The following is a 25,526-nucleotide window of genomic DNA, read 5'->3' on the forward strand; positions in this document are numbered from 1 at the left end:
TTTGCTTTCACTGGTTTAAAGATCAGTAACAAGGAAATATAGTTAAAAGTCACACAACACCAGGTTAAAGTCCAACAGGTTTAATTGGAAGCACACTAGCTTTCGGAGCAACGCTCCTTGAAAAATTTCAATTACATCACACTGTAAATTATTGCTATAAATTCTGTGTTACGATCGAGCCCTCCACTATCGCCTGATGAAGGAGCGTTGCTCCAAAAGCTAGTATGCTTCCAATTAAACCTGTTGGACTATAACCTGGTGTTGTGTGATTTTTAATTTTGTACACCCCAGTCCAACACCGGCATCTCCAAATCAAGGAAATATAGGATTGGTTTGTATGGCATGGTCCTGGACTGTTCACATGGAATGAGCCCAGCATTGAAATATATGGACTTGATATGAGACCTCACTTACATAAGTCAAACAAACTGCACATACTGTGAGACATTTCTAGGTAGTTCAATGCCAAAATGGTCAGCTTCATATTAAAATTCTTGCCTGAAAGACAGCTTGACTACATTGCCAACTTTTATAAAGGGACTACAAACTGGCTCTAAGAATGGCACAGTGGCCCAGTAGGTTGCACAGTGGCTCAGTAGTTAGCACTACTGTCTCACAGTGCTAGGGGTCCAGGTTTGATTCCACTCTCGGGTGACTGTCTGTGTAGAGTTTGCACTTCCTGTTTCCTCCCACAGTACAGGTTAGGTGGATTAGCCATGTTAAGTTGCCCATAGTGTCCAGGGATATACAGGTTAGGTGGATTAGCCATGCTAAATTACCCATCTGATCCAGGGAGTACAGGTTAGGTGGATTAGCCATGCTAAATTGCCCATAGTGTCCAGGGATATACAGGTTATGTGGATTAGCCATGCTAAATTACCCATCTGGTCCAGGGATGTACAGGTTAGGTGGATTACCATGTTAAATTCTTCGAGGAGAAAGTGAGGTCTGCAGATGCTGGAGATCAAAGTTGAAACTATTGCTGGAACAGCACAGCAGGTCAGGCAGCATCCAGGGAACAGGAGATTCGACGTTTCGGGCACAGGCCCTTCTTCAGGAATCTGAAGAAGGGCCTGTGCCCGAAACGTCGAATCTTCTGTTCCCTGGATGCTGCCTGACCTGCTGTGCTGTTCCAGCAATAAAGTTTCTACCATGTTAAATTGCCAATAGTGTCCAGGGATGTACAGGTTATGTGGATTAGCCATGCTAAGTTGTCCACAGTGTCCAGGGATGTGCAGGCTTGGTGGATTAGCCTTGCTACAGTGCCCAAGGATGTGTAAATTATTTGGATTTGCCATGGTTAATGCGGGATTACAGGAATAAGGTGGGGGAAGGGGTTGGGTCTCGTTGGGATTTGTGTAGATTTGATGGGCTCAATGGCCTACTTCCTCACTGTAGGAATTCTATGAGCCTAAGCCTCCATTCCTACATGCAAAATGCCTCATGCCTGTGTAGATATGGATCCTTTTTTATGTTTTGTCATATGGCTGAGGGACATTTTGCACAGGTAATTGCGAGATAATGGAATGGACTAGGTAAACTGAGTAAGGTTAGTTAATTTCTGGTTTCTTAAAGTTTAGAAATTGATTTGAAAAACATAAGGCAGACTGAGTATTCTTTGGCTAATATTGTTCCTAGTACAGCACCAATTTATACTCACGTGATGCCTTTAATGTAGAAAATGACCTAATGTATTTCCATTAGATAATGCAGTGATAGGGCAATTGTTTGGTGAAGAGATCAAATACTGGCCATGAAAATTTAGGAAAGGAGTAACAAAGCTACTGAATTGTAGGAGTACATTTAAGAACAAAATGGTTAAAGTCTCTGTCACTGAAGGTGGAGTAGAGAATGTGAGAAATGTAAAAGGATGTCAGAGTTAGAAGAGTGGAGACATTGGACAAGATAGTATAAACATAAAGGAGCACAATGGTAAAATCATGGGCAATTAGAATGAAGATTTTTTAATGCAATGTAGTGTGAAGAAGGAACCATCACAAACTTGGAAAGGCAAGAGTTTTCACCCTTCCTTCATTTTTGCTGGGCCAAAATCCTGGAACTCTCTCCTGAAAGATATTGTAGGTCTATTACAGCAAATGGATTGGAATGATTCAACAAGTCAACCACCACTCCTTTCTTAAAAACAACTAGAGGTTGGCAATAAATGTTGGCGCCAGCCAACATGTAAAAATGAACAAAAGGATAGCAAGATGTGACATGAAATAGCTCAAAGCTATTTCATGTCACATGAAAGCGTTTTGGATGAATTGTCATTTAATTAAGGCAGAGATCAATGGATAGATGAGGATACTGTTGATGAAGTTGAGTCTGACAGTGATAAAGTCATGAATGAAGGTTTCATTAGTAGTGGGCTGAGATGAGACAAGTGAACAAAGCTAAACAACCTTGATGATCAATAAGACATGTGGTTTGAACCTCAACACAGGATCAAATGAAAATATGCTAAAAGATATTTGCTAACAAGGATTTTACTCTGACTGTACATTTTGCTCGGTTTGAACCAGTTCCAGATTACATTGTATGTGCTGTCCAGACAATGATTTTGTATCATCTAGAAGAACATCAATGTTCATTTCTGTGAGCTAAATCGGTGCCATTCATTCATTAGTGCATATTGGTTCAGGAGAACAGTAACCCTATCGTTTGACATGAAAGACATTGAAGTCTGTGAAACCTGTATTATATTCTCTGATCTGCATAAATCACATTTATTGCTGGCATCTTATTGGTCTGTTTTTATTTAACCTTTTAATTGCTGGCAGATGAAGTGAAATGACAATGTTCCTGGTAGAATGTATTAACAGAGTTTCAGATCTGCATTAAAAACATCCCTGAAATGCCGGGTGTAAATTTATCATGATCATTCCATTTCTTAACTTGGAGTGAGACCCATTCCCTACCACTCCTGTGCTCATTGATCTATATTGATTCCTGATCATACGATGTTTTGATTTTAAAATTCCCATCCTAATTTTCAAATTCCCCATGCCTTGCCCCTCCTTACCTAAATAATCTCTTCCAACCCATAGTCCTCTGAAACATCTGCACTTTTAAAATTGTGGCCTCTTTTGCATTTGCAAAAGTTGGCGGCCATACCTTCAGGTCTCAAGCTCTAGAATTTCTCCCTGCTCTGTCTCTGTATCTCACTTGTCTCTTTTAAGACACATCTTAAAGTCTATTTGTTTGAACAAGCTTCTGGTCATCTGACCTAATATCTCCTCATGTGGCTTGCGATTACACTCTGTTTTATAATGCTTCTTTCAGTACCTTGGGAGGGTTTCATTATGTCAGATTTGCCATATAAATATAAGTTGTATTTTTGTTGCCTACTCCCTGCTTGATCTGGCTCATTACTTTTGGGAATACTGAAGAACAGTCACTAGACTTGAAACATTAACTATGTTTCTCTCTCCACAGATGCTGCCACACCTGCTGAGTTTCTCCAGCAATTTCTGTTTTTGTTTTTGTCAGACCTTCAGCATCTGCATTTCTTTGTTTATTTCATTATGTTTGGGATTTTCCAATCAATGTAACATGTGCAAACATCCAATTTACATAAACATGACTAAGAAGGATCTGTCGAGAGTGATGTTGAAAATCAGCTGAAGGCCATAATAAAGAATGGTTAGTTTATATTGTGGAGCACAATATAGAAGAATGGACAGAATTGAATTGTTGTAGTAAAAATAAACAGCTGATAGTACTGGCTTGAGTGTGCGCTGCTGGGGCATTATATTTACCTCCATTCAAATGAATAAATCTCTTGAGATAAATTCTGGTTAGTGAGTTTGCATTATTTACTGGCATTCCAAAAGCATCTCGCTCTACAAAAGAGCCAGTACAGACTTGCTGGGCAAATGGCCTCCTTCTATGTGATTCCATTCTACACATTTTCTTATCACGAGCAATAAAGCTGCATGCTAGGTATCAGCAGGCAGGAAAGTGTTGTGTAATATATGCGATGTAAAATCATAAGGGGCATGGATAGGGTAAATAGACAAAGTCTTTTCCTTGGGCTGGAGGAGTCCAGAACGAGAGGGCATAGGTTTAGGGTGAGAGGGGAAAGATATAAAAGGAACCTAAGGGGCAACTTTTCACGCAAAGGGTAGTGCGTGTATGGAAATGAGCTGCCAGAGGAAGTGGTAGAGGCTGTTACAATTACAACATTTAAAAGGCATCTGGATAGGTATATGATCAGGAAGGGTTTAGAGGGATATAGGCCAAGTGCTGACAAATGAGTCTAGATTAATTTAGGATATCTGATTGGCATGGACGAGTTGGACCAAAGGGTCTGTTTCCATGCTGTACATCTCTAAGACTCTATAAATCTACTAGGTACTATCATGGGAACCTGGTCAGGTGGGCAAGGGTATAGCAGGCATGGAGATCAGAAGGCAAAGTGCTTGTGTTTCTTTTAACATCCTTTATTGCAGCTTCCACTTCAATATTGATTTGAAACATTCACAATGCAGACAGCCACTTTATTTAAATGCAACTCAGGGTCTTAAGACGCATAGTGTACAACTTTCAGCCCTTGCATTCATTACTGAGCTTGAGGCTGCTGAGTACCTGAGGCACATTGTATGCCTAAAGATCCAAATGGCTGCTGAAGACATGAACACAGGAACATAAGAATACGAATAAGCCATTCAGCTTGTAAAGCCTATCTCAGCACTGAACAACTCAATGTCTTTTACCCACCCTATCCCCATAACATTTAAGGAACCTGGCTGGCACCCATGTTGTTATTAAACCACCCATAAACTATTCATGATCAGAAATGTTGTTGGTTTTTGCAGTCAATACTTCAAAGGTGTTGTTGCTGATTAAAGATTATTTGTATTGAGTGAAATTACAGCAGCATACAGCCATTCAGTAGCTTTCTTGAAACTGCTGAACAAAATTATTCTAGCTCTAACTTGCAATGTTCTCCCAGTGACCATCCACCCCAGTCCAACACTGGCACCTCCACATCATGACACGTTAAGGAGTAAGAGCATGACAGACTGATCCATCTCAGCAACTCTGATGTTAGACTTCAGCTGACACACTTCATGCCATAGGACATCAAGAAACAGTTGAGTGCACTAGATACTGTAAAAGCTATGAGCCTCAGTAGCATACCACTGTGAGTACTGAAAGTTTGTACTTCATCTTACCAAGTTCTCTCAGTACAACAATCACACTGGCATGTACTTGCAAAATGGAAAATTGCCCGAAGTAGGTCCAGTTCATAAGAAACAAGACAAATCATTTTAGCAAATTACCAGTCAATTGGTTGACTTTCAATCGTCAGCAAAATGATGGATGGACTTTATCCTAGATTCTTAAAAAATGTGGATAATGAGGTAGTTGATGCATTGATTTAAATTTTCCAAAATTCCCATTATTCAAAAAATATTCCATTAGATTGGAAATTAGCAGCTGTAATTTTTATTCAAAAAGGGAGGGACAGAAAGCAGGAAACTACAGACCAGTTAGTTTAACATCTATCAAAGAGATGTTAGAGACTATTATTAAAGATGTTAAAGCAGGGCACTTAGAAGAGTTCAAGGTATTCAGGCATGAATCTGCTGTTCATGGTTTTGTGAAAGTAAAAACATGTCTAACCAACTTTTTGGAGCTATTGGAAGCAGTAGCATGTGCTGTGGAGAAAGAGGAACCAGTGGATGTACTGTACTTAGATTTCCAGGAGGATTTAGTAACGTACCACATCAAAGGTTATGGCAGAAAATAAGATCATATGGTGTAAGAGGTAACATATTGGCATGAATAAAAGATTGCTGGATAATAGGAAACAGAGTTGGCATAAATGGGTTATTTTGTGGTTGGCCATATATAATGAGTGGTACACCACAGGGATTGGTGTTTGGTCCTCAACCTTTTACAATTTATATCAATGACTTGGATGAAAGGGCTGAAAGGTTACTGAATTTGCTGATGACACAAACATAGGTGGGAATGTTAGTTGTGAAAATGACTTAAAGCAGAGGTGAAGCTATATCCACTATCATGCAGAATTACAGTGAAGATGTGAAATTATTCATTTTGGAAAGGAAAATAAAACATATTATCTAAATAGCAAGAGATTGCAGAGTTCTGATTTATTGAGAGATCTGACTGTTCTAGTACGTGAGTTGTAAAACGGGTACAGCAAGTAATTAGAAAAGCCAGTAGAATGATAGCTTTCATTCTGAGAGGAATTGAATACAAACGTAGGGAGGCTATATGCGTCAGTTATTCAGGACATGATTTACATCTCATCTGACATACTAAATATTATATTGGTCATCCTATTTAAAGAAAAATGTCAATACATTTGAAGCAGTTCAGAAAAGGTTTATTACCCTGAAATGCGTGAGTTGGCGAATCAGGAAAGGTTGGACTGCCTGAGTTTGGATCTGCTAGAGTTTAGAACTGTAACAGAAGAGTTGATTGAAATGTGCAAGATTCTGAGGAATCTTGACAGGATGCATTTGAAAAGGGTCATCTCTCTTCTTTCCTCTTATGACATATTCTAGAACTGGATAAAATTAAAGATTGAGCCATCTCAGTCAAAAATTAGGAGAAATCTTTTCTCATAGTGAATCATAAGTCTTAGAACTCTTCCTTGAAGGTGGTGAAAGCAGAGTCTTTGAATCTCTTAAAGGCTGACACAGATAGATTCTTGATCAGTGGCGCTGGAAGAGCACAGCAATTCAGGCAGCATCCGAGGACAGGCAAAATCGACGTTTCGGGCAAAAGGGCTTTTGACCGAAACGTCGATTTTGCCTGTCCTCGGATGCTGCCTGAATTGCTGTGCTCTTCCAGCACCACTGATCCAGAATCTGGTTTCCAGCATCTGCAGTCATTGTTTTTACCTCACAGATAGATTCTTGACCAACAAGAGGGTGAAGGGTTATTGTGATTGGAGGGAATGTGGAACAAACAGATCAGTCGAAATCTTATTGAATGGAGTAGCAAGTTTGAGAGGCTGAATCCACTCCTGTTCCAAATTGGTATGTTTCTATATTTGTAGATATTTGCCAATAACCAGCCTGCTGATGCTATCCTGTCACAACCACCCATCTCCAGATCTTGATACAGTTTTGGTCCAAATAAGGGAAAATGGGATTCCTGAGGTGAGATTAAAGGGACTGCCCTTAAAGCAATACCTGACTGAGTATTACATCAAGGAGCCCTAGAAACATTGAAGTCAGTCGAGTCTTATCTAGGACAAATGAAGACAGTTGTAGTTGTAGGAGGTCAATCATCTCAGCCCCAGCACATCCCTATAGGAGTTCCTCAGGGTGGTGTCCTAAGCTCAAACATCTTGAACTGCTTCAGCAAAAACTCACCTTTGATCATAACATCAGAAGATTGAATGTTCACCAATATCTGCAGTGTTCAGGTTCAGAAACAAGTACAAATTGACATGACTTAAAGTGACAAACTTAGAGCAGAAAAGAAACTATGCAAACATTGAAAATGATACCTATGTCTACTGATCTGTCCTTCATGGAATTCATTGGTGCATGTATGATGCAACCAATTCAATCCTAAAAAGACAATTAGTGCAATTAAAAGGAGCTCAAACAAAACAAGCAGGCTTGTTGTAATATAGCTGAAGCTACCTGCATGGGTCAGTTGTTCACTAGATGATAAGGCTTTTGTTCTCATTATTGGCCACTTAATTTTTCCATTACCACAGGTTTTTCCAAAGGAAAATTCATCTAAAGTGCATTGCATTTTCAGGAAACAACTGAGGACAAAAGTCAGAAGTGTATTTTCAAGATATAGGCTGGAATCTTCTAGGGCCTGAATGACATGGCCTGTGATGGGAAATCTGGAAGAAACACTTAAGAAATCCAGTAAAACCTTTCTCAACCTCAGCAACAACAACTCATATCTTCCAATGGAGTTCTTGGCATCGAGACAAGCCTCTCACCAGAGTATGATGAGTTGTCTGTTAATGGGGATTATTGCTCATTCCCACCCTCATTTTCCTCATTAATCTGCAGGTTCCTATTCTTCCATCCACTGCACAGTATTCAGATGCCAAGAAATCCTGACAAGAAAGTCAGAGTGCATACCAGGCCACTCCAGCCCAGCAGCTGCTCCTCCGAACCTCCATCTTGGATACTGCACTGCTTCATTATGCCATGGCAGTGATATTCCTTCAGCATGTCCCAGCAAACTGACTACATGTGCTTCAAGTAAAAGGCCTCATTTCAAAGTTGGAGATGAGTCGTGTTCAGTCACATGAAGGGAGACACCCTTCTGTCAGACAGCCCTGTCAGAGTAAGTCAGAGGCCGGCTCCAATACCTTTCTGAAGGCTTCGACACAGTCCTTGCTCCTACTGTCCTTGCTCCTACTGTCCTATTGTGGCCTGTTCCCCTGCAATGAAAGAAAGTGAGGGTTTGAATACAATCCAAGTGTGTGACACAGATGTTTGTGCTGATGCAAGTGGGAGAAAGGGGCAGAGGTGTCTCAAGTGAGAGAGCAGTCAGCACACAGGCCCCGCATACTGTGGAGGAACAGGATTTTTTGAAAGTCAGTGAAGGAAGGTGACAACAGTAGAGCATGAGCCTTGCTGGAAGGTGGACAGAGATAGCAGAGAGAAGATGGCGGCACTCACCCTGGCAGAGCAGCAGAGATCACTGACATTCTTCTCACAGTCGTAGGCTGAGACGGCAGTGACCTGGTGGAAATCTCAGACCAGGCTGGCAGAATCTGGGGTTGTAACTTCCTGGGAAAGGTGGATACCAACTATCTACACCTCCTCATCCAGCAGGTCATCTGGGTCTTTGTTCACAAAATGGTGCATCAATTTCCTCATTTTTGCCCTGTCACAAGTCATGTGGGGTGGGCATGGACTACTAGAGCTTGTCCAGGTTTTGTAATGACCTTTTAAATTTGGTGCCAGCACCAAAGGATGATGGGTCTATTCTGGGTGAGCTTTCAAGGTATGATGATGGTTGGAATCAGGTGAGAATCAAATCAGAGCACTGTTTTATGGGTGAAATAGGTAGTTCTTAAACTGTGTTTGATACGACAGTACAAACAAGCTTACTCTGCCTTGTGGAAAAACACCCTCCATGAAACTTGACAAACTGAAACTTTGCCAAAATATTGCTAAGATTCAACCATAGTTTTTCAAGTAACTCAAAGGAATCTAGAGACTTGAATCATATGGAAACATTTGTGATTGATGGCTCTGAGCTAGTTAAGTTATACAATGTCCGACCCAAAATCACATTGTTATTTAAATGCCATGTATCATGCTTCAAATTGACAGAACGTTTGAACAAAAAGGGATAGAGAACTGTGTTAATAACATTTTTCTAATTCAAATACCCAATGCAGATAACAAAGACAACTCAGATAAAATCAAACGGGAGCCCATAGAATTCTCTAAGTGTCTGTTGTTGCTTGAACATATGGATTCAATCAAAATACAACCAGGGACCTAAAAATAGAGCCTGCAAACTGCTGAATAGTTAGCAAAGCTTTAAGAGATGCATTCAGGATTCATCTGCTGTCAAATATACAACTTGCAAGTAATACATATGCCCCTCACTCTCTCTCCTCCCCATGATACGTATAACAAAGTGGTATATCAACATACGAAGAATAAATTTATAACTTAAAAATAAATGTGTGTTTGCGCAGAGTGATGGGTCTGACTCTTGGGGATTTCCTCCTCCACCACATCGTGGTGTCATTGTCAAGACGACTGTCTTCATAACGTAACATGAGACACTTCCTTGGAGTCTGTACCATTCTTACCACTTCAGGGCTGCTGCGCACTGAGACCTGTTTCTTCCGGCTGGACTTGGTAGGGTCAGCCGTGGTTCAGTACACAAGGCTGCTCCAGGATCCTGACCTTGATTGGTATGGGGAATTGTGGATGGAACTGGATCAATGACTGTTCCAGGGTGTGGATCAGGACTCAGGTTAAGTTCCACTTCCCCCAGATTCCCTAGAAGCATGTGGTGTTGGTGCCATTGCTTTAGGCTCCATAGGCCTTTAACTGATTAATGTAGTACCACCCAGTTTTTCCTGTATCTAGCAAAATTCTGTTTACAGAATAGGACAAAATAGTAATTTATTGCCACTTGTATTTTTATAAATTAAAATTACCGATTTAAAGTATTTAAGTCACCATACTCTGGTCACATTTTATTAACAGAAATTATGTACATAAAAATAAAGAAAAAAATTAAGACAAAGTCCATTTTAGTTCAACTCAGTGCTCCAGGGCTCCTGAGGTCAAGGAAGCCCGGATCTATACTCTGGGTAAGGCCCCATTTAGTGAAAATGTGCTGAATTAACATGTCTGCTTCAATTTTAGTGTTCGTTCAAGTGGGAAACTCCTTTACCCATTTGCTAAAAATGTCCATGATGACCAGTATGTATTAATTTTCCCCTTTACAGTGTGGTAAGGAGAGAGGAAATCCATTTGGAGGTCAGTCTATGATCCTGCTATTGGTGTGGTTTTGCCTTAACTCTCCTTTATTGTCATACATGTTTGGATTATTCCAGGCGCATATGATTTGATTCTTGACATGGTGTTTTATGCTTTTTTTCCACTTCTGTCACTAACACTGTCCCTTAATGACCCTGAATGTAGTGGCTTCAATAAATCACTTGATTCCAGTCCTGGACCTGTGCTATGTACCTTTCATCCTTCATAATTAACTTGTCCTTCCACTTGCTTTACATGGCAAGCGTCATTCTCTCCTATACTTGCTCTAACTCAGCGTTGCTGCTCTGAGCCTAAACCAGACCTTTGACTTTGGTTTGGTTTACAACAATGTGTCTATTTGTTCTGGAATAATGGGCTGCCATATTTCTCCTTCATGAGCACCCTGCTTAGCAAATTCATCTGGCCTTATGTTTCCAGTCAGGGACGTTTGGTGATGGGCTCTAACTTTTCTGATGATGTATTCGCGGCCTTTGTCAGTTTCGAGAATGGATTTGAGCAGGGGTGCAGACAGTGATGTTCTTCCATCTGCCGAGATAAATCCTCTAGCTTCCCACAGTGGCTGGAAGTCAGTGAAACTGTTGCAGCCATACATTCTGTCTGAGTGTGTGTCTGCCGCTGGGGGACATGTTAGGGATGGCTGACCACATAGGCTACAGCTGTTCACTCGGTAGCCTGAGCAGGCATTATGTTGGGGAGCTTCAGCACTAACACTATTAGGGGTTCTCCTCTGTGGTTCCCCAAATGCACACCACATTCTGCCTTTCAGTGTCCTTCCTCCACAGTAAAGGATCCATCGACAAATATTCTTCTGGGAAGGGTCTCTCTTCTGTTCCCCAGGTTCGCCTGGGTCTTGCCCTGTTTTATTTTGGCACAAATGGTCCCTTGGGGTTCTCCTCTGTAGCTCAAATTGCCAGCTGGGAAGGTGGGCCCTTTAGTATCTTTGACCACAATATTGTAGCTCTATAACTTTAGGTTCCTATACACTATGTAGTTTCAGCTGACGACCTTTAATCCTGCTGTCCAGCAAAGGTTGAATAGCTGGTGTACTCTATCAGAATGGTGAGGGGCTTCAGGCCAATGACCAAGGCAAAACGTTGCACCACCCAGAACATGGCTAGCGAGTGCTTTACACGTGTACAGAAACCCTGCTGTATGGGTAAAGAGTCCAGGACGCACAGGCTTCTGTTCCAAGTTTATTGTGCAGCACCCGTGGCTACAACCTCTAAGGTGAAGGGGATTCTGGGTCAGGTACCTGCAGTGTGGGGCCTGAGCTGGGGTCTGAATTAATTGAGCAACAACATCTGTGTGCTCTTCAGACCATTCCCTTTGGGACATTATTTTTAAGGAGGTCATAGAGTGAGGAAGCGTTAGTGGTGAAACTATTGATGTAATTCTGATCGTATCCCACTGAGCCCAAAGAAGAGGGGCAAATGGGTGATGCACTTCCCTTCTATTCCCTTGCCTTCCCATGTTCTGATGAAGAGTCACTGGACCTGAAACATTAACTCTGCTTTCTCTCCATAGATGCTGCTGGATCTGCTGAGTTTTTCCAGCAATTTCTGAATTTGTCCCTTCTATTTTGTGGTTCCCCTGAGTCATCACAGTTCCAAAGTATGAGACCTGGGATCAACCTGTGCAACCTTGGGGGAAATGTTTAGTCCTGGAGTGGTGAGGAAGGTCAACAGTTCTCTTAACAGTGTCAAAGGTTCGGTCCTTGTCTCTGTCTGCAGGAGGGGATTATCAACGTTACTGTACCGAGCAGTCCAGTCAGGAAAACCTCTCCAGACTTTCAGCCAGCCACTGGTGAAATATTGAGAGAGAATTGCAAACACCCTGAAGAAAGCAGGACCATGTGTGTTACTTGCTCTGAAATGTGAAGGTGAATTTATATTGTCAGTGTCAGTGAAGGAGGATGGACCGAAATCCATTACTAGTGTCCAATACAGTGAATAATTTTGCTTGTGATGCAAAATCATCTTGACTTTGAGTGGTTGGTGCCATGTTTGGAGTGGTTTTATTTAGTTCCTTGTAATTGATGGTGAATTGCTAAGAGCCATCTGGTTTCTTAACCAACAATATTGGTGAGTTATTGGAAGATGCTACAGGTGTAGGACTCCTTATTTTAACAAGTTGCTAATGATCTTGGCCACCTTCCTCTCAGCCTTCTTAGGGAAGTGAATTCTCTTTCTGGCTTTGTGAATGGTCAGTCTAGTATTTTATCACTTTCTGTATGACCTTATCCAACCAGGTGGTACAAAGAGTTGGATGGTAGGGTTTCCCACATTACATCTGGCTGCATGATCTCCCCCACCAAATTAACTGCTGCTTGACTCTCTGTCCTTCCAACGAAGCATTGAATGGGGCTTCTCTGTTGCCATACCAGGGAGGTGTAAAGTGCATGTTCTCAGGCAATGTCTGGAAGTCAAGGTATCAGAAAGTCTGATTGAATCTTTTCCAACACACAGCCCTTGGGCTGGTGTAACTGGTTGTCTGAATGTTTGTGACCTCTTTGACTTTGGTTTTCACTGTTCTCTGTAGCCAGTAGCTGCTGTTTAATTTAGTTTGGCCAATTTTCCGTCAGGCCTGATTTCCCTAGCTGTGGGTCAATTTAGAATGTCCAGTTTTGGGCCCATGGTTGCTTGACCACATGTGTCCAGTTTTGGCCTGGACCTAATATTGGTCATTGTCTCTAACCTCAACGACTCAGGGCTTATAACTACATGGCCTCAAGATGTCCAGATCCTTGGTTGATTTGGGGGCTTTGCCAGTCTCACGAACAACTGGCTCAAGGACATCAACAATCTTAAGGGAAACTGCAGCCTTACTCTATATATACTCTATTTGGCTTTACATCAGGTATAGGAGAGGAGAGGGTTAACTGTAGAACACAATACACGGTGTCCAGTATATAAAGGCCCAGAATAACTTGTCTGGACTTGACTGAGGAGCAATGCTACATGAATCTTTGTTTCATCAATCAGACATCTGCAAGTTTTTTCAATCGAACTATATTCTGTCTATGAGGCCAGGAGCCACACAGGGCTGAAGCAGAATTCTCCGTACTGAGAGTCATAGTGGTAACATGCCTTGACTTGTGTTTCGATTATTCATCTAGCTGGTTGTGTGATTCCAGCAGTTTCATGGCAGGGTTATCAACTCAGTGAGAGCCTCACCCTCTGGTGAATTGTCTCCTTTGTTATCCCTGACAATAATTATGCTATTGCTTATTCTGCAACTCATCATACCCAGATCACCGAAGAGTGCCAATATTTGAGGAGCTGTGTTGGAGGGATAGAGTACTTAAGATGCATCCTCTTTTCCAAGGTGTCAATTTGTGATTGAGGCTCTTGCTACTAAAGCACTTCAAACAAAAGAAAGGAACGCCAGTTATGGTGGAAGATAGAGCTGCACATTTCCAAATGATAATCGTTAAAAATATAGCTTGAGGTTATAGAATTGCCAAAGTGAGGAAAGATTATAAATAAGCTACAGTTATCCATTCTTGTCTACTTCTGTATTACTGATTCTGTCTTGGTCGCTGGCCAGATAATCAAGGAATCCTGCATTGCTTGAATGAGTCAAAAATGTTTGATAGCTTTCCCTGAATGTTGATTCTTTTCGTTTTATTCTGCACCAACATTTTTTTTATTAACTGAAGTATTTTGAAGGGAAAAATGTACATCAATATGACTATATTTTTGGACTATTATGCTCTTGTTTAAGAGTTGGGAAATTGAAATGGTTCAGTAAATATTGTCGAAATGTATTTGAGTAATACTAAAGGAATCCATTGACACTCCAATCACAAACAGAGAAGACCAAACAAATTGAAGATTCTGCTTGAAGTTTCAATGATTAAATTGATCTGCTTACCCACTGTCCCTTACCGCAAAGCACTTGGCTGTAAATTATTAGCTAAAGTTGCTGCTTTACCAGGAAAGGTAGTATCTCTCCATAGCTGTCTTTTTGATAAACTACAAATTGATTACAAACAAACTTATTCAAATTACTTTTAAAATGTACTGGTGTTATAATTGGAACATTCCAAGGTCTTCAATCTAATATTATAAATATTTCTATTCACACCAAATTACCATAAACTATTCATGACCTCTTTATTCTGGTTATCCAAACTGCTTTATTTAGCAAATATCTATGACACTTTTGAACTATGGTCTCAGGAAGAATGAATTACAGTATTTGTATAGTGCCGTACCGGATCCTCAGCATGACCGTAGTGTTTCATAGCGATGACTTCATTTTGAAGTGCAGTTGATTTAATGCTGGCAGTCTCAAGGTTGCAATGATATCAAATAATCTGAATTTGTATAAAAGCTGATTATGAATTCTGTGTCGAAAGTGTGTTAATTACAATATTTCTTCCTCAGAAATGACCAATATAGCTGTCTCTGATGAAGAAAGCACTACCTCTTTGTTAAATTCAAAAGATTTTATCTGAGAATATTTTCCAAATCCTTTGAATAATGATGTGGGGGTGGACAAAGTCAAAAATCACACGACACAGGGTTATAGTCCAACAGGTTTATTTGAAACCACAAGCTTTCAAAGCCCCCCTCCTTCTTCAGGTAGCTAGTGAGAGAGAATACATTGGACACAGAATTTATACATGAAAGATCACAGGGTCATATAACTGATATGGATGTATTGAACAAATTTAGATTGCTGTTAAGTCTTTAATCAGCTACAATGGAGATGCAGGTTTGAATTGATTAATATGTAAATCCCAGAATTTCTTTTAAGTCACTTGTTATGGACCAGGCCAGACCCTTCAAAACATTTCAAAAAGGTAGCCCAGATGTTAACTTTGTTACTTGATTTAGAGTAATAGAGCCAGAAAGGTGTACAGCACGGAAACAAGCCCTTTAGTCCAACTGTACAGGATCCTGGTGAGATCATACCTGGAATATTGTGTGTAGTTATTATCTCCTTAACTGGGGAAGGATATTCTGTTTATGGAGGAACTGCAATGAAGTTTTAACAGACAGATCCCTGGGATAGCAGGATTGACAGACAGAGTCATAGAGATGTACAGCATGGAAACATCGGTCCAATCCATCCATGCCAACCAGATATCCAAACCCAATCTAGTCCCACCTGCCAGCACTCTGTCCATATCCCTCTAAACCTATTCTATTCATATATCCACCCAGATGCCTTTTAAATGTTGCAATTGTATTAGCCTCCACCACTTCCTCTGGCAGCTTATTCCACACACACACACCTGCCTCTGCGTGAAAAAGTTGTTCCTTAGGTCTCTTTTATATCTTTCCCCTCTCACCCTAAACCACGCAGACAATCAGTCTATGTGGCATTTTATAAATTCTTACTTTGGAAATAAAACCAGTCAGACTTCAAATTAAGACACCGACTCCTCCATCCCAGGGAAAAGACCTTGTCTATTTATCCTATCCACACCCTCATGATTTTATAAACCTCTATATAGTCATCCCTCCAGCCTCCAATGCTCCAGTGAAAACAGCCCTAGCTTATTCAACCTCTCCCTATAACTCAAATCTTCCAACCCTGGCAACATCCTTGTAAATCTTTTTGAACCCTTTCAAGTTTCACAACATCTTTCCGACTGGAAGGAGACCAGAATTGCACGCAATTTTCTAAAAGTGGCCTAAACAAGGTCTTGTGCAGGTAAAAACAATGACTGCAGACGCTGGAGACCAGATTCTGGATTAGAGGTGCTGGAAGAGCACAGCAGTTCAGGCAGCATCCGAGGAGTCTTGTGCAGCCATAACATTACCTCCCAACTCCTGTACTCAATACTCTGACCAATAAAAAAAAGCATACCAAACACCTTCTTCACTATCCTATCTAACTTTGATTCTACTTTCAAGGAGCTATGAACCTGCACTCCAAGGTCTCTTTGTTCAGTAAAACTCCCTATAACCTTACCATTAAGTGTCTAAGTCCTGCTAAGATTTGCTTTTCCAAAATGCAGCACCTCACATTTATTTAAATTAAACTCCATCTGCCACTCCTCAGCCCATTAGTTTATCTGATCAAGATCCCATTGTAATCCGGGTAACCTTCTTCGCTGTCCACTACATCTCCAATTTTGGTGTCATCTGCAAACTTACTAACTATACCTCTTAAGCTCACATCCAAATCATTTATATAAATGATGAAAAGTAGTGGACCCAGCACCAATCCTTGTGGCACTCCACTGGTCACAGGCCTGCAATCTGAAAAGCAACCCTCCACAACCACCCTCTGTCTTCTACTTTTGAGCTAGTTCTGTATCAAAGCGGCTAGTTCTCCCTGTATTCCATGAGACCTAACCTTTCTAACCAGTCTCCCATGGGGAACCTTGTCAAACGCCTTACTGAAGTCCATATAGATCACATCTACCACTCTGCCATCATCAATCCTCTTTGTTACCTCTTCAAAAAATTCAATCAAGTTTGTGGGACATGGTTTCCCATGCAGAAAGCCATGTTGACTATTCCTAATCAATCCTTGCCTTTCCAAATACATGTACGTCCTGTCCATCAGGATTCTCTCCAATAATTTGCCCATCACCGACGTCAAGCTCACTGGTCTATAGTTCCCTGGCTTGTCCTTACTACCTTTCTTAAACAGTGGCACAACGTTAGCCAACCTCCAATCTTCCGCTACCTGTGACTATCAATGATACAAATATCTTAGCAAGGGGCCCAACAATCACTTCCCTAGCTTCCTAGAGAGTTTGAGGGTACACCTGATCAGGTCATGGGGAATTTATCCACTTTCATGTGTTACAAGACATCCAGCACTTCCACCTCTGTAATATGGACATTTTTCAAGATGTCACTATCTATTTCCCTACATTCTATATCTTCCATGTCCTTTTCTACAGTAAACACTGATGCAAAATATTCGTTTAGTATCTCGCCCATCTCCTGTGACTTCACACAAAGGCCACCTTACTGATCTTTGAGGGAATCTATTATCTCCCTAGTTACCTTTTTGTTCTTAAGTAAGTATACAGTGGGTCTTCCAGGAGAGGATCAGTTGGTCAAACCACTTTGTTTTAAACAAAACAGAAGTTATTTACAAGATTACTGAATGAAATACAAAGAACAAACAACAGAATACCGAATAATGTATTCTATCCAAAAGCCCAATAGACTACCCGAACTTAATGAAGCTGTTCCAAAATACTTGCAACAGTCTCCATAAACACTCCTTGGCACAAAAGGAAAAATCAAACAAGTTCCTACAGAGAGAGAGAGGGTGTACCAGCCTTTCTTCACACACATTCAGTTGCATTCAATCCAGACCAGAGAATAGCTGAGCTGGGAGAACTGGCAACTACACTTTCATTATGCAAGGTTTTTTTTAAAACTTGAAAGCCCTCTGCCTGAGGCAGTATTTGTTAATTATTAACAAATTGGCCCTAAAATCCATCCAAACTCTCACTTTTCAGAACCAATTTTGTTTGCAACCTCTCTGAAAAAAAAGGACAACATTACCTTATGTAAGGAGCAGTTTCATCACACACTGCCCCGCAAAAACATACAGTTTTATCAGTATAAAAGAAGTGACAGCTTGAGTCAGACAATGCATTTCAGGTACATGGCCTTGTTTAGAGTCGGTATCTTAAGTTGAAGTCTGACTGGTTTTATTTCCAAAGTAAGATTGCCTACAGATTGTGTGCTTTGGGAGCAAAATAGTATGGATCTGCAAATAAAAATCTACAAATGCAAATTCACCCCACAGATTTATATGTGTGTATGTGAGTGAGAGTGTGTGTGAGTGTGAGGGAGTATAAGAGTATGAGACAGTTTGCTTGTAAGTGTCTGTGTGTGTGAGAATGTATGTCTTCATGTGTGTGCTTGAGAGATTGTGCGCAAGTGACAGGGAGTATATGCCTGTGAAAGAGTGTGCATGTAAGTGTGTGCATTAGTGTGAGTGTGTGTGTGTGTGTGAGTGAGTCTGTGTGTGTTTGTGAGAGAGAGTGTGTGCATGAAACAGGGTCTGTGCAAGTGTGTGAATTGTTTGTGTGTGAGAGTATGTGTATATGTGTGCGTGTGTGTGTGTATGGTGTGGTGGGGTCACCTGTAATGTGACACAAACTCAAGATCCAGGTTGAGGCCGTCCTCATAGATACTGAACTTGGCTATCAATGCCTGCCTGGCGACTATGCATTGTTGTGTATCCTGAAATCCGCCTTGGAGGATGGCCACCTGAAGATCTGAGGCTGAATGTCCTTGATTGCTGAAGTGTTCCCCCAATGGGAGGGAACATCCCTGTCTGGCGATTGTTGTGCGGTGTCCATTCATCCATTCTCATAACATCTGTATAGTTTTGCCAATATACCATGCCTCGGGGTATCGTTGCCTGCAGTGTATGAGAGAGACAACATTGGCTGAATCACATGAGAATCTGCTGTGCATGTGGTAGGTGGTGTCCCCACATGCAATAGTAGTATCATGTCAATGCTCTGACATGTCTTGCAGTGGTTGCCATGACGGGGTTGTACGGTGTTGTGGTTAGTGTTATCCTGAAGGCTAGGTAGTTTCCTGTGAACAATGGTCTGTTTAATGTTTGGTGATTGTTTGAATGCAAGAAGTGGAGGCCAAGGCAACGTCTTGGCGAGGTGCTCGTCATCATTGATGATGTGTTGCAGACTGCGAAGAACATGGCGTAGTTTCTCCGCTCCCAATGTATTCTCTCCCAGTAGCTAGCTGAAGAAGGGGCAGGGCTCCAAAGGCTTGTGGTTTCAAATGAACCTGTTGGCCTAGAACTTGGTGTCATGTGATTGTTTGACTTTTAATAATGAGTATAAACTTTCTTAATGCATGACTTGCACACATATCCCATTATAAAAGATGGAGATTTTCATTTAGATTCCCTACAGTGCGAGAAACAGGCCCTTCGGCCCAACCAGTCCACACCAACCCTCTGAAGAGTAACCCACCCAGACCCATTTCCGTCTGACTAAAGCACCTAATATGAGCAATTTAGCATGGCCAAATTATCTAACCTGCACATCTTTGGACTGTGGGTGGAATCCGGAACACCTGGAGAAAACCCATGCAGAAACGGGTAGAATCTGCAAACCTGAGGCTGGAATCGAACCTGGGACCCCAGTGCTGTGAGGCAGCAGTGCTAACCACTGAGCCACCGTGCCACCCCAATCTAAGATTATTTACTGTATGACATTTCCATGACACTGGACTCCTTTGGCTATAAATTCTGTGAGGCAAAAGTGAGGATTGCAGATGCTGGAAATCAGAGTCTTGATTAGAGTGGTGCTGGAAAAGCACAGCCAGTCAGGCAGCATCCGAGGAGCAGGACCCAGATGCTGCCTGACCGGCTGTGCTTTTCCAGCACCACTCTAATCTAGACTCTAATCTATAAATTCTGTGAGCATGATCTTAATCTCTACAACCACCTGATGAAGGAGCAGTACTCCAAAAGCTAGTGCTTCCAAATAAACCTGTTGGACTATAGTCTGGTGTTGTATGATTTTTAACTTTCATCATGCAGCATAACTTCATTCCCTTATCTTGCAGGAACCTTCTCTAACCTTTGCAGCCATTAGGTCTTTTCGGTACATTGGGAATCTTAAAGAAGTATAAAGTTAACAATACTGACTGAATTGTACTTGAGATGTAACAAACCTGTGTAATTGAAGTAGATATAATACAAACTTTGTGACAAACCTGTTAATTAGAGTCATAGAGTCACAGAGATGTACAGCATGGAAACAGACCCTTCGGTCCAACCTGTCCATGCCGACAAGATATCCCAACCTAATCTAGTCCCACCTACCAGCACCCTGCCCATATCCCTCCAAATCCTTCCTATTCATATACCCATCCAAATGCCTCTTAAATGTTGCAATTGTACCAGCCTCCACCACTTCCTCTGGCAGCTCATTGCATACACATACTCTGTGTGTAAAAGTTGCCCCTTAGGTCTGTTTTATATCTTTCCCCTCTCACCCTAAACCTATGCCCTCTAGTTCTGGACTTCTCCACCCCAGGGAAGAGACTTTGCTTATTTATCATATCCATGTCCCTCATAATTTTTTAAACCTCTACAAGGTCACCCCTCAGCCTCCTACCCTCCAGGGAAAACAGCCCCAGCCTGTTCAGCCTCTTGAAGTAGATAAAATACAAACTCTATTTCCAATTTTGTGAGAAGATTGGATAAGACATCTCAGAGATGACAACCAGACTATTCCAGCCCCTAGGCATCATGATAGCCCACAACCCTACCACTACACTGAAACAGCTCCTGATTATTTTAAAGGACCCCGTACCAACAACCAGCACACCGAACGTCACATACAAAATACCCTGCAAAGACTGCAGCAAACATTACATTGGACAGACGGGTAGGAAACTAGCCACCAGGAAACATGAGCACCAACTAGCCCCCAAAAGACATGACCAACTATCACTTGTATGCATACACAAAGACGAAGAGGAGGAACACCAGTTTGACTGGGACAATGCATCCATCCTGGGACAGGCTAAACAAAGACACCCATGGGAATTCCTAGAGGCCTGGCCTTCAAACAGGGACTCCATTAACAAACATATCGATTTAGACCCCATTTACCAACCTCTCAGAAAAAGGACTGGAAGTGGTATCACCCACCACAACAGACCAAGACACATAAATAGCAAGTGGGAAAGAACACCAGGGCTTCAACAGAGGCTCACTGATGATGTTACCTTTCATGGTGATCAAATGTCTGAGAACAAATCTAACAGCTCATCCAGCAATTTTACAACCTGACCATCTCTGATCCACTAGGAGAAAGTGAGGACTGCAGATGCTGGAAATCAGAGTTGAGAGTGTGGTGCTGGAAAAGCACAGCAGGTCAGGCACATCTGATGAGCAGGAGAGTCAACATTTCAGGTAACCCATGCCCGAAATGTCGATTCTCCTGCTCCTCGGATGCTGCCTGATCTGCTGTGCTTTTCCAGCACCACACTCTCAACTCTGTTCCACCTCAATTCTTGTTTTGTATTACTACTGCACAGCATATGGGCCTAAACCTCATGATATACATGGTCTTTACTGTTTATGAATACAGCAAATATCAATTATGTGGACCTGGATTTTTTTTTAGATTAGATTACTTACAGTGTCGAAACAGGCCCTTTGGCCCAACAAGTCCACACCGACCCTCCGAAGAGCAACCCACCCCCCTATATTTACCCCTTCGCCTAACACTACAGGCAATTTAGCATGGCTAAATCTGCACAGTTTTGGACTGTGGGAGGAAACCGGAGCAAACCCATGCAGACACAGGGAGAATGTGCAAACTCCACACAGCCAGTTGCCCGAGGCGGGAATTGAACCCGGGTCTCTGGCGCTGTGAGGCAGCAGTGCTAACCGCTGTGCCACCATGCCGCCCAGTGTTGGCAGACAAGTATTTTTGAATGCATTGTTTATGAGGGAAGGTATATAATCCCGCACTGTTCACTGTCCTTAGCTTACTACTGCTGTAGATTAGCTATTTCCTCATCACAAATTCTAAATATCCTGCTTCAGGTAGAGCATGACATTCAGGTTTCTTCACAAAATGATACAAAAATAATATTCAGTTCTAATATTGAACATAGTGAGAATCATACTGCATTGCCAGGTGGCGATAGTGCTAAAAAACATCAAACATTAGCAATTAACCTTGCTGGGCACTGAGATCTGCAATTTTGTTATGGTTATGGTTAGGGTTATTGTGCATTCAATGTGTAAATGTGCATGAATGTGTATGTGCAACACTTGTGGTATTGTAGACCAGCACAATAGTTATCATTAAGACATCAAAAAACATGCCCTTAAAACCTAAGAGAAGGCACTGCTTGAGGCCAACATCAAAGTGCAATGGGCACCGAATGGTTAGTATGTTTGCATATATATTTATATATATGAATATTATACACACACACATATATATATATATATATATATACCTTGTATACATATGCGTTTTCCTGTTGAAGAAGAGGTTACTTTATCATTCACAACCATCCAATTATTTCACAGGGTGTAACAAATTCTATTATTCACACCAAGTTGAAGGTATATGATCTCTGTGCTCAGTAGGTACAAGGTCAATTATGTTGTGCATTCATGTTGGCATCACTGATAAGGCATCTTACGTTGCCCTTGAGAAGGTGGTGGTGAGCTGCCTTCTTGAACTGCTGCAGTTATTTGGTGTTCATATATATAAATAAATATTAACCATTCGGTGCCCATTGCACCTTGATGTTGGCCTGAAGCAATGTCTTCTCTTAGGTTTTAAGGAATATTTTTGATGTCTTATTTGGTGTAGATGCAGACATAATGCATTTAGCCAGGAAGTTCCAGGTTTTTGACACAGTGATATTTTTCCAAGTCAGGATGGTGAGTGGATTGAAGGGGAACTTGCAGTGATTGTGTTTCCATATTTGTTGCCCTTGTCCTTCTAGATGGCAGTGGTTGTGGGTTTGGAAGGTGCAGTCTAAGGAGCCTTGGTAATTACTTTCAATGCACATTGCAGATGCACACACTGCTAATACTGAGCATGGGTAGCGGAGGGATTGAATGTAGGTGGATGGGACGCCAAACGATCTTTGTCCGAGATGGTGTCAAGCTTTTTGAGAATGGTTTGTGCTGCACCCATCGAGACAAGTGGGGAGTCTTCCATCACACTCCAGACTTGTGCCTTGTGGATGAGCAGTCATGAAATAAGGTTCTTAACTTCTGATCTGCTCTTATAGCCACAGTATAGGAAGATAGGAATATAGAAATTAAGAGCTGGAGTAGGCAATTCACCCCTGTAGGCCTACTCCACCATTTAACATGTTCATGGCTGATCTTATCCTGGTCTCAACTCCAGACTCCTGCCTGCTCCCCTGTTTTTCATTAGAAATATAGCTATTTCTTTCTTAATCTGTTGATTGATTTTGCCTCTGCTGCATTCTGGGGCATGAGTTCCATAGATTCACAACCCAGTGAGAGAAATAGTTTCTCCTCATCTCAGTTTTGAACCTACCTCTTCTCACTCTATATCTATGATCTCTTGTTTGAAATTTGCCCCTTAGGCCCCTTTTAAATCTTTAACCTCTCACCTTAAACCTATGCGCTGGGAGATAGATCTTGGCTACTCATCAGATTCAATTCCCTAATGTTTCTATAAACTTCTATATGGTCACTCCTCAACTTCCATCATTCCAGGGAAAATAGCCCCAGCCTCTTCAGCCTTTCCCTGTAGCTCAAAACTTCCAACCCCAGCAACACCCTTATAAATCATTTCCAAACCCTTTCAAATTTAACAACATCCTTGCTATAGCAGGGAGACCAGAACTGATCACTGTATTCCAAAAGTAACCTACTCAAAGACCTGTACAGCTGCAACATGACATCTCAAGTCCAATACTCTAAGCACTGACCAATAAAGGCAAGCGTAACAAATGCCTTCTTTACTACGCATGACCCCACCTTCAAGAAGCTATGAACTATTACACCAAGGTCTCTTTTTACAGCAACACTCCCACCATTTAGTCCTGCTTTACCAAAATGAAGTAACCTCACATTTATCTAAATTAAACTCCATCTGCAAGTCCTTGGCTCATCGGCCCATCTCATCAAGGTCCCATTGTACTCTAAGATAACCTTCTTCATTGTCCACTACACCATCAATTTTGGTGTCATCTTTGCAAACTTACTAACCATTCCTCCTACGTTTGAATCCAAATCATTTATATAAATGACAAAAAGCAGTGGAACCAGCACCAATCTTTGTGGCATTCCGCAGGTCACAGACCTCTAGTCCGAAAAACAACCATCCACCATCACTCTGTGTCTACTACCTTCAAGCCAATTTTGTATCCAAATGGCTAGCTCACCCTGTGTACCATATGATCTAATCTTGCTAACCAGTCTACAATGAGGAGCCTTGTCAAACTCTTGCTGAAGGCCATGTAGACAACATCCATTGCTCTGCCTTCATCAACCTTCTTTGTCAACTCTTCAAAAAAACCCAATCAAGTTAGTAAGGCACGGTTTCTCAGACACAAAGCCATGTCGACTATCCCTAATCAGTTCTACCTTTCCAAAAACATATAAATCCAGTCCCTCAGAATCCCCTTCAACAACTTACCCACCACTGACTCCCAGTCAGGCTCACCAGTCTATAGTCCCATGCTTTTTCTTGCTACCTTTCTTAAATAAGGGTATCACATTATCCACTCTCCAGTCTTCTGGCACCTCACCTGTGGCTACTGATGATACAAATACCTCAGCAAAGGACCCAGCAATCACTTCCCTAACTACCCTCTGAATTCTAGGATATACTTGATCAGACCTTGAGGTTTTAGCCATTTTTACATATTTTAAGACATCCAGTATCTCCTCTTCTATAGTATAGATACGTTTCAAGATATCACAATTTATTTCTCCAAGTTTTCTACCTTCCATATTCTTCTCCACAGTAATACTGATGCAAAATACTCATTTAATGTCTTACCCGTCTCCTACGGTTACACACATAGGTGGGCGTGTTGAATTTTGAAGGGCACTATTGTCTCCCTAGTTACTCTTTCATCCTGAATGTATTAGTATTTTTCTTTGGATTCCGCTTAACCTTATTTGCCAAAGCTATCTCATGTCCCCTTTTTGCTCTCCTGATTTCCCTCTTAAGTATACTCCTACTGCCCTTAAATTTGAGGGATTCACTTGATCCCAACTATATATACTTACTCATACGCCTCCTTCTAGTTGATGACAGGTAGTCTGTCCAGTTTTATTCTCTTTTTTCTTTATAGAAAAAATACAACTCAGTGGCTTGTTTACCCATTTCAGAAGGCAGTTAAGAGTCAACCACACAGCTGTGGGTCTGCAGTTAAATGTAGATCAGACCAGGCAGAGATGGCAGTTTCGTTCTCAGTTATGAATCTTAGGGAATTTTGAATTCCTAATTGGATGTTTTGGCGACTCTTCTGTATTGATGACCATTAGTAATGATTTTTTTCACAGGAGAAAATTTCTGTACATGTACTCATCAAAAACCTTTCTAAA

The sequence above is a fragment of the Chiloscyllium plagiosum genome, chromosome 4 (genome assembly GCF_004010195.1).
Source record: "Chiloscyllium plagiosum isolate BGI_BamShark_2017 chromosome 4, ASM401019v2, whole genome shotgun sequence".
NCBI classification, from domain to species: domain Eukaryota; kingdom Metazoa; phylum Chordata; class Chondrichthyes; order Orectolobiformes; family Hemiscylliidae; genus Chiloscyllium; species Chiloscyllium plagiosum.